The sequence below is a fragment of the Peromyscus maniculatus genome, chromosome 13 (assembly GCF_049852395.1).
Source record: "Peromyscus maniculatus bairdii isolate BWxNUB_F1_BW_parent chromosome 13, HU_Pman_BW_mat_3.1, whole genome shotgun sequence".
NCBI classification, from domain to species: domain Eukaryota; kingdom Metazoa; phylum Chordata; class Mammalia; order Rodentia; family Cricetidae; genus Peromyscus; species Peromyscus maniculatus.
In genome coordinates, this window is record NC_134864.1 from 24,711,099 (window position 1) to 24,721,899 (window position 10,801).

At 39.9% G+C, this 10,801-nt stretch overlaps 1 pseudogene; it reads right to left on the reverse strand.

Annotated features, from left to right (window-relative positions):
* Positions 1 to 8,288: 8,288 nt before the first annotated feature.
* On the reverse strand, positions 8,289 to 9,952 carry LOC107403035 (serine/threonine-protein kinase Sgk3 pseudogene; annotated as a pseudogene).
* Between the last annotated feature and the right edge of the window lie 849 nt (positions 9,953 to 10,801).

The following is a 10,801-nucleotide window of genomic DNA, read 5'->3' on the forward strand; positions in this document are numbered from 1 at the left end:
AATCAGACCACAACCCATAGAACCATAGAGGCTATATATATAGCATGGAGGTCCCTAGGATGACTGTGGCATATAATCAATTTCAGTTTTACTCAATTATTGAAAAAAAAAATAGCCAAATGAATGGAAACACATGAACTATGAACCAAAGGCTGAGGGGCTCCCAGCTGGATCAGGCCCTCTGAATAGGTGAGACAGTTGATTGGCTTGATCAGTTTGGGAGGCATCTAGGCAGTGGGACCAAGTCCTGTGCTCATTCCATGAGTTGGCTGTTTGAAACCAGGAACTTATGCAGGGACACTTGGCTTAGTCTGGGAGGAAGGGACTAGACCTCCCTGGACTGAGTCTACCAAGTTGATCACAGTCCTCGGGGGAGGACTTGTCCTGGAGGAGGTGGAAATGGAGGGTGGGCTGGGGGTAAGGGGAGGGCGTGGGAGGGGGGAGAATAGGGGAACCCATGGCTGATATGTAGAACTGAATGGTATTGTAAAATAAAAAATATATATCACAAAAAAAAAAAAAAGAAAAAAAAAAAGCCTGTTTGTTTTCTAATGAGACACAGAAAGGGTGTGGATCCAGATGGGAGGGGTCGTGGAGAGGAACTGGGAGGAGAGAGGAAGAACTGTGACCAGGATATATTCTACTGGGAAAAAAAAATCTATTTTCAGTAGAGAGACAAATGTGTTTCTGATGTTCACTTTCTGCAAATCAACAAGGATGATGAAGGAGGACAATCTGATTCTCTGCTTGGCAGCTCCTGGGCTCCCCTTGATCCCAGCATTCCAGTGTTCCTTGAACAAAAAGGACTGCCAGTCAAATAGCCAGCCAGAGGACCCTTGCCAGCACGAAACCCCTAGAGCATTCCCTGGACACCTTGAGGAAACCTGCCTCGCCCAGCTGATGGCCCTGGCTCCCGGAGATGCAGGCTTTGGCCAAGGCTGTTTGAAATCATTTGTCCCAGACCTTTGGCTATCACCAGCCTCTGCAAATTTTAGATAACTCTATAAACATCTCCACCCAGGCCAGAAAAGAAGCCCTGGTGCTCTAGCGCATGGTTTCTTTTATATTTTTAAGATGGTAATATAACTACATAATTTCCCCCTTCTCTCTCTTCCCTTCAAGTCTTTTCATATACTCCCGCCTCGCTCTCTTTCAAATGCATGGCCTTTTTCTCATCAGTTGTCAGTACATACATATACGTATATAGAAATTTTTCTAAGTACAGCCTGCTCAGTCTGTGTAATGTTCTTTGTATGTACGGTTTCAGGCTGACCACTTGGTATTGGGTAACAATCAGTGTGCCCTTCCCTGGGAAGGTGGTCTCTCCCACTCACGGCGTTCCTCAGTTGCCTGTAGCTCTCTGGGTAGGGTTGAAGCCTCTGGGGCTTTTCCCTGTCTGCTTCGGCATGTCTATCCCTGTCGTCTTTGTTCAGCTCATGTTCGGGCAGCCACGTTGGTGGGGTTTTACGGATATAGTGTTTGACATTCCTAGGAAAGACAATCGCACAGCAAACTCTCCGACATTCTGGTTCCTATCATCTTTCTGCCCCGCCCCTCCCCGCTCCAATGTTCCCTGAACTCTAGGTGTGGGAACTCTGCATTTTCGTTTGTTGTTTGGGTTTCTGTAGTAGTCTCCATTTGTTGCAAAGAGAAGTTTTCTCGATGAGGGCTGAGGACGACACTCATCTGTGTGTGTAAGGACACATGTTTAGGTGGTTGTGAGGGCTTAGACTGGTTTAATAGAGTAGTTGTTGTAGATTCCCCTCCAATAGCCATGACTTTACTAGCACCAAATTTTGTTTCCAGTACCAGGCATGGTTTCCCCCTTGTTGAGCAGGTCTTAAGTCCAGTTGGAGAGCTGTGCATTACTGTCAGGGTATGTATGTATGCCTCTACTGCCGCCAGAGGGTTGTTGTGACATGCTGGTTGTTGGTGTGGTTCATTGGCATCATGACTGGTTGGTGGGTTGTCTCCTTCCTTTGGGAGCCTGCTTGGCACCTTCCAGTACTACAAAAGCTATCGAAGGGTTTTAGATCTGTTCCAGCTCAGGGGCCTCTGGGCCCTGTTTCTGAAGTGCACTGTACCTTCAGTAATGGGGATTTACCTTCCACCTCTGTGTGTGTGTGTGTGTGTGTGTGTGTGTGTGTGTGTGTGTGTGTGTGTGTGTGTTTATACACAGAATTACGAATGAATATTATAGGGCATTTTGAGGTAAATTGTTAATAGTGTGATTCCTTATGACCGTTTCAGACATCCTTATTGTTATTTTACCCTCCTCCCTTCTTCTGGATTTGTCTCCCTTTTCCCCTCCCTAAAGAGCTGCCCTTTCCCATTCTCCTGATCAGATTGCTTGTTCACACTACTGCCCTCTTTATTGCCCTCCCCACATTCTGGCAATGGTCTTGTTTCACTTTCCTGGTTTCTGTAGTCAACTGTAGGCTATATACTCATATCTGAAGATTCGGAGCCAGGGGCCTCCAGTTAGAAAGAACATCTGATATTTGTCTTTATGGGTCTGGGTTATGTTTTCCAATATGATTACTTCTAGTTCAAACTATTTATTTGCAAAGTTTATGACTTCATTTTTCTTTACAGCTGAATCGTATTCCATAGTGCATAAGTACCACGTCTTCATTATCCATTCTTTGGTCGAAGGACATTTAGGCTGTTTCCATTTCCTGGCTACTGTGAATAAAGCAGCAATGGACATGGTTGAGCAAGTATCTGTGAGTAGGATGTTGAGTACTTTGGGCATATGCCAAAGAGTGGTATATCTGGGCCATATGGTAGGTTATATTTAGGTTTTTGAGAATTTTCCACACTGATTTCCAGAGTGGCTAGACCAGTTTGCAGTCGCAAACACTGAATGAGCATTCCCTTTGCCCTGCATCCCCTCTAGCATTTGTTGATTTGTTGATCTTTGCCATTCTAACAGGGGTAAGATGAAATCTCAAAGTTGTTTTCATTTGCATTTCCTTGATTACTAGGGATGATGAATATTTTTTTGAGATATTTTTTAGCCATTGTTTTTCTTCCAAGAACTCTCTTTCCATGCCCCAGGCCTATTTTTTGAATGGGTTTTTGTTTGTTTGTTTGTTTCCCTTTAAAAATGTCCTTTGTATATTCTAGATCTCAATCCTGTCAGATGTCTAGCTGACAAAGATTCTCTTCCATTCTTGGGCTCCCTCTTTATCAGGCTGTTTTTTCCCTTAGCTGTGCAGGAACTTTTTGGTTTGATGAAGTTCCACTTGGCAATTGTTGCTCTAATTCCTGATCAAATGGAGTCCTATGGTGGTCCAGGTTTCATAGTTAGGTCCTTGATCTATTCAGACTTAGTTTTTGTATGAGGTGATAGATAAGCATCTAGTTTCATTCTTCTGCATGTGGGCACCTGATTTCCTCAGCACTGTTTGCTGAAGATGCTTTCTTTTCTTCAGCCTATTCTTTTCCATCTTTGTCAAACATTAAGTGGCTGAAGTTACTACACGTGCTCATGTTTGGGTCTTAAATTTTGTTCCATTGGTCGACATGTATCTTTTTGTGCCACCACTGTATTGTTTTTATTACTATGGCACTGTACTATATTTTAAGATCTGGAATGATAATCCCTCAAGCATTGTTCTTTTCATTGAGGATTGTTTTGGTTATCTGGGATATTTCATGGTTCCATAAGAATTTTAGAATAGCTTTTTCCATTTTTGTGAAGAGTGATGAAGGGATTTTGATTAGTATTGCTTTGGATCTGCAAATAGCTTTCACTAAAATGGTCATTTTCACAATGTTAATTTTACCAATCCATGAGGATGGGATGTCTTTCTACTTTTTGTGTCTTTCTCTGTCTCTTTCTTCAGAGGGTTAAAGTTTTAGGTATAGAGGCTCTTCACTTTCTGGGTTAGGTTTATTCATAGATATTTTATTTTATGTGATACTACTGTGAATGGGTCCATGATCTACTTCCCTGTATGTTTTCCGTGTGTAGAAAAGTGATGGATTGATGCAAGTTGACTCTGTTTTCTACTACGTTGCTGAACTTATCATTTCTAGGAGTTTTCCACTGGAATTTTAGGGATCCCTAATGGATAGCATCATATCATCTGTAAATAAGGACCATTTGCCTTCTTTCTCTGTTTGTATCCTTTAATTTCCTTCTCTTGCTTTATTGCTCCAGCTAGTATTTCAAGAACAAATTTGAGAAGGAGTGGAGATAGTAGGCATCCCCGTCCCACTCCTAAGTTCAGTGGGGTTGCTTCAAGCTTTTCTCCATTCAGGATGCTGTTGGCTGTGGGTTTCTTATATATTGATTTTATTGTGTTAAGGTATGTCCCCTCTCACCCTACATTTTCTAGGACTTTTTTTTTATTATGAAACCATGTTTTTCAGAGGCCCTTTCTGCAGCTATTGTTGATTCTGTGATTATCTCATGTCCGTTTATGTGGTTTATTACATGTATTGACTTGTGTATGTTGAAGCACCCTTGCATTTCAGGGATAAAAGCCAACTTGATCATGATGGATAATCTTTTTGATATATGTGTATATTCTGTTTGTAAGTATTTTATTGAGTATTTTTGAATCTATGTTCATCAGGAGTATTAGCCAGCTGTTTTCTTTTTTTTTAAATTTTATTTATTTTATTTTATAATACCATTCAGTTCTACATATCAGCCACGGGTTCCCCTATTCTCCCCCTGCCTCCTACCCCCTCCCCTTACCCCCAGCCTACCCCCCATTCCCATCTCCTCCAGGCCAGCTATTTTCTTTTTGTGTTGTCTTTACCTGGTTTGGATATTAAAGTGATATTGGCTTCATAGAAGAAATTTTGAGTTTGGAAGTGTGCTCTCTCTCTCTCTCTCTCTCTCTCTCTCTCTCTCTCTCCCCCTCCCCCTCTCTCTTTCTCCCTCTCCCTCCCTCTCCCTCCCTCTCCCTCCCTCTCCCTTTCTCTGAATAGTTTAAGAAGGATCGGCTGTACATCTTCTATGAATGCCTAGTATAATTTTGCTGTGAATCGTTCTGATCCTAGTTTTTTTTTCTTTATTTCTATTTCAGCCTCTTATCTGTTATGGGTCTGTTTAGGCTATGGACTCCTTCTTGATTTAATTTTGGTGGTGTGGCTGAATCTAGAAATTCTCCCATGTCTTTTAGATTTTCTAGCTTAATGGAGTACAGGTTTTAAAAATACTCCTTCAGCCGGGCGTTGGTGGCGCACGCCTTTAATCCCAGCACTCGGGAGGCGGAGGCAGGCGGATCTCTGTGAGTTCGAGGCCAGCCTGGGCTACAAAGCGAGTTCCAGGAAAGGCGCAAAGCTACACAGAGAAACCCTGTCTTGAAAAAACCAAAAAAAAAAAAAAATACTCCTTTATATTCTTATGAATTTCTTTGTGTCTCTTGTAATGGTTCCTTGTTCATTTCTGATTCTGTTAAAGGGGTCTCTCTTTCTTTCTTTTGATTAGTTGGGTTAAGAGTCTGCCAATCTCATTTCTCTTCCCAAAGAATAACTCTTAGATTCATTGATTCTTTGTATTATTTTCTTTGTTGCTATTTCACTGATTTCTGTTCTAATTTTTATTTCTTGCCATTGACTGGATTTGGATTGGGTTGGATTTGGATTTTGGGTTGTTTTTGTTTTTCTGACTTTTTGAGTTTTTTTTTTTTTTTTGTTGTTGTTGTTTGTCTTTTGTTTTTGTTTTTCAAGACAGGGTTTCTCTGTGTAGCATTAATGCCTGTCCTGGATCTTGCTCTGTAGGCCAGGCTGGCCTCAAACTCACAGAGATCCACCTGGCTCTGCCTCCCGAGTGCTAGGATTAAAGACATATACCACCACCGCCTGGCGACTTTTTGAGTTTTTAATGATGCCGTTAAATCATTTATTTGTTCTCTTTCTGATTTTTTAATGTAGACACCCAGAGCTATAATTTTCCATCACAGGACTGCTTTCAATGTGTCTTAGAGGCTTGTTGTGCTGTGTTTTCATGTTCATTTAGTTCTAGGAAGATTTTTATTTCTTTCCTTACTTTTTCTTTGACCCAATCACCATTCAGTAACAAGTTGATTATTCTCCATAAGTTTGCACATTTACTAAAGTTTTTTTTTCTGTCAGTATGGTGATATTTTATTTGTACTGAAGTGTGATTTTAATTTTATGTTAATAAATAAAGTTGCCCTGGGGTCAGAGCTATTAGAACCATAGCAAGAGCGTGATGGTTAGAAGAGCTAGGTAGATTTCTGTGTGTTCAGGGATACAGCCAGTATTGGAGACATACGCCTTTAAGACCTGGAGGGCGGTACTTACAGGCAGTGATGAGGCAGTCATGTGGTTGGGTTTACAACCAATGAGAAGGCAGAACAGAAAGACTATTTAAACACAGACAAACAGGGAGTAGCTCTCTTGGGGAAGTTAGGAGCACTGCAGGAGGTAAGATTTTATCTCTGAGCTCTGACCTCTCGGCTTTCTCTTTTACATTGGCTCTGTGTTTCTTATTTTTATAAGACGATTGGTTACATCTACATGTCAGTTTTTAAGTTTTATTACTTTGTGGCTGCATAGGATACAAGGAGTAATTTTAATCTTTTAAAATTTGTTTTGTGTCCCAAGATGTGGTCTCTTTTAGAAAAGCTTCTGTTTGCTGTTGAGTAGAATGGTCATTTTGGTGTGTGGTGGTTTGAATAAGAATGGTCCCATAGGCTTATAGATCTGAATGCTTGGTCACCAGGGAGTGGCACTATTAGCAGGTGTGAGGCCTTGCTGGAGTAGGTTTGGCCTTGTTGGAGGAAGTGAGTCACTGGGATGGGCTTTGAGGTTTCAGAAGCTCAAGCCAGGCCCAGTGTCTCTCTCTTCCTGTGTCCTGTGGATCTGGATGTTGAACTCTGAGCTCCTTCACCAGTAGCATGTCTGCCTGTATGCTGCCATGCTTCCCACCATGATGATAATGAACTAAACCTCTGAAATGTAAGCCAGCCCTGACTATATGCTTTCCTTTATAAGTGTTGCCATGGTCATGGTGTCTCTTCACAGCAATAGAACACTTACTAAGACATGAGGTTTGGGTGAAATAATCTCTTAAGCCCATTTGATGTGTTATGTCAATTAATTCTGATATTTTTCTGTCAATTTTTTTTTGTCCAGATGACCTGTCTATTAGAGAAAGTAGGGCATTGAAATCATTTAGGATTAATGGATTGATGGTAATCTGTGTCTTTAAATCCAATAGTATATTTAAAAAAATGAAATTGGGTACCCTAGAGTTTGATGCCTGTATGTTTAGGGTAGTACTGTCTTCTTGGTTATCTGTTTCCTTGATTAGAAAGAAGTGTCCTTCATTGTCTCTTCTGAGTAGTTATAATTTGAAGTTTATTTTGTTAGTCATTAGGATAGTGACGTCTGCTTCCTTCCTGGTCCTATTTGGCTCAAGTCTGTCCATCCTGTTACTCTGAGGTAGTCCCTATCTTTAAAGATCAAATGTGTTTCTTTTTTGTTTGTTTGTTTTTTTGATCATTAATCTTTCTGATAATTTTATTATGCTACATAGATCTGTATTTCTTGTGATCCAAGAAACATCAAAAGTCTAAAATTTGTTCTTAAAAATACAATATTGCACTTTAATTTTTGGCAATTAAGGGATATCTGAATAAAAAATCATACATGTACAATTTTTGTCTTGATTTATAATCAACAAAAACCTCTGTATTAAAGTAGAGCTTACAGAAGTGCCCCAAATCAAGTATGTACAGTGTAGGAAGGTCCAGTGTCCTGCATGGATATACCACCCGTCAAAGTCAAAGCCAAGCACCGCCTAGCCCAAATCAGCTGAACATAGTTAAGCCAAAGGTGAGAAATGTTTCTGTCATCTCTTTATCAAGATAACACATGTAAGGGAAGTTTGTTCTTAGGGCAGCTAAGCTCACGACAGTGTTTTCTAAAGGACCCGAAAGACTGTCCTCCAGGAACGGGCTTCCCAAGCTGAGCACCCCCTTTTAAATAGTTTCTCTGTACCTAACATCCTTTACCATTACAGATGGAGATGTTAGATGACATGTGATTTTATGGTCACTTTTCGGTGCTATTTCTAAGATGTATGAGGATCCCAGAGGCAGGTGTGGACTTCAGACATAGTGAAAACTCTTCATCAGCCTTCGTGAGACCTCGTGTTTGTCTGATCCCTGTCACTACCAAATGAGTAATACTGAACATGTATCTGCTAAGTCACTGTTACCTTTCGTTACAGTGCAGGAGGTGACAGACATTTACACCAACCCAGATTTGCTATTTTACTTTTTAATTCACAATTAATTCACAATTAGGTAAACATGATAGAAAATTACTTTTTTTCCCTGTCATTTTAAAAACTCGATTAGGAAGGCAGTTTTGAAATAGCTATTTGCAAAAACAGACACCAAGGTAGAGACCTACTCAACAGTCTACTAAACCTAGAGAGTCAAAAGGAACATAAATAGAAAACATTTATAATATAAATATATGACAAGAGACATTTATTTTTGGCACCACTAAAAATATCTGGTAGCATTTTATTACTTCTCAGTTCCTTGGGAATTCTAGAACTTTCTAGCCATTAAATATTGTCTTTTCCTCTAGAAGAAAAATGATGCATGGATGAGAACTAAGTATCGCAAAAGCAAAGGGTTTCTTTTTGTTTTTTCTTACAGGGGCTGCAGGTGAGTAGCCTATTACTGTTCACTAGCAGCCAGGGAGTTTCTCCTGCTTTTGCATTTGAATCCTAACAAAAAGCAAATTTCAGAGAACGACTTATCATGGGAAGATAGGGTTTCATCTTAAACTGTCAGGTACCATTTGCATAGTTCTGCTATGATAAAAGTCATAGAATTATAAAGATTATAAAGATCTTACTACATCTTACTTAACTGTAACAGACTATTAAAAACAGTCTATCTTGGATGTGTTAGTGTAAACTTAGCAGGGAAAAAACAGTCAATAGCAAAAAGTTATCTTTAAAAATAGGTTAATGCTAAGAATAATAGCTTTAAATTTTTGTTTAAAAATAAGCTTAATAAACAAGAATACAAATTTCAGTTCAAAACTCAGCTCTTTGAAATGCCCTATTTCTGGCTTACAGCAGAAAATACACATTTCACAGTCTTTAACATTACATGTAAAAATGAGGCACTGTTATACATAGTTGAATATATTCACACAAATTGGCGTTTCTGTCTCCGTAGGCTTGAATTTATTTGTCCAATGGTTTCTGAATGTCAAACTGCTCACAAAAATAATTCTTCTGAAGGAGGGGCATAAGAAAAACCAACAAATGCATTGTCTGCCTCCAGAACACTGGCATTCACTATCGAATAGTCAGAAGACACACACGCAGAATAGGGAACCGCTTCTTCCGTGAAGACTGTGTCGAAGTTCCTGATATCACCTGGTCCGGCCACATTAGGATTAAATGGTGGTGGGATCTTTTTTTGTACAAGGTCAGTGTCAGCTGAGTGATTCAAAAAAGGGATGATTCTGGATTTCAAGAAAGTCTTCTTTGGCACCAAGTCGATTCTGCCTGTTTTTTCTAGGAGTTCTTCCAGAATGGACCACGCTGTGAGGCTCACGCCTGGCCTTAAGTTCAGGGGCTTATGAAGAATATTATCATCATTTCAGCAACATCCCGGCAGTAAGAAGGAGGCAGTCCATACAGCATTTCATAGAGAACAGCTCCCAGGCACCACCAATCCATGGTGTTGTCATAGGGCTGTTTTCTAATCACTTCAGGTGCAAGGTACTCTGGTGTCCCACAAAAGGTTGTGGTGGTATCGGAAATAGCAATTCTTTCTTTCTAAAGCCCAAAATCTGTTAAGACAACATGCCCCATTGAATCCAAAAGAATATTTTCTGGCTTCAAGTCTCTGTACACTATTTTGATGGAGTGCAGGTAACTTCTTTCATCCTCATCTTCTGATGGATCGGACTGGTGCCGGGGGCTGTCCATTTGAAGGAATGCTCTGACATCTGGACTCGACAGTTCCTCAGCTGATCCTGTTTCCTCAGACTGGAAGGTTCTGAGTCCTCATCTCAATGGCTCTCAGCTGAACTGCTGCTTGAAAGCCTGAAGCTTAACCAGCTAAAAGCCCAAATGTGTTTCTTATAGACAGTAGATAGATGGATTTTGTTTCTTGATCCACTCAGTCACTCTGTGTCTTTTGATTGGACAACTGAGGCTACTAATATTTAAAATGATTACTGAAATGTGTGTGTTAATTGTGGTCATTGTTTTGTTGTTTTTGTGTTTCTCTTTATTTTTATAGTTATAGCTTCCTATTCATCTCCACAGTTTCTTCTGCTTTGCTGGTTCATCTCTTTACCCACAATAACACTTCCTGTATTTTATTTAGGTTTTAAGTTTTTCTTTCTCCTTCAGTCATGGCAGATAGTTTTTCTAGGTGTATTAATCCAGTTTGTCTATTATAGTCTTTAAGGACTTGGAATGTAGTCTTCAGGCTCTTCTGGCTTTCAAAGTGCCCACAGAGAAATAAGCTGTTATTCTGGTGGGTTTTCCTGTATATGTGACTTGCAATTTTTCCTCTTATAATTTTCAACACAAGTTCTTTGTTATGTATACTTAGCACTTTAACTATAATATGCTGTGGGGATTTTCTTTTCTAGTCTGTCTATCTGCTGTTCTGTGCACTTCTTGTATTTCTATGGGTATGTCTTCCTTTATTTTGGGGAAGTTTTCTTCTATGATCTTGAAGAGTTGGTCTATGCCATTAACTTGAGATTCATCTCCCCTATCTATGCCTATAATTTGAGTTAGGTTTGGTAGTTTCGTGGTATTCCA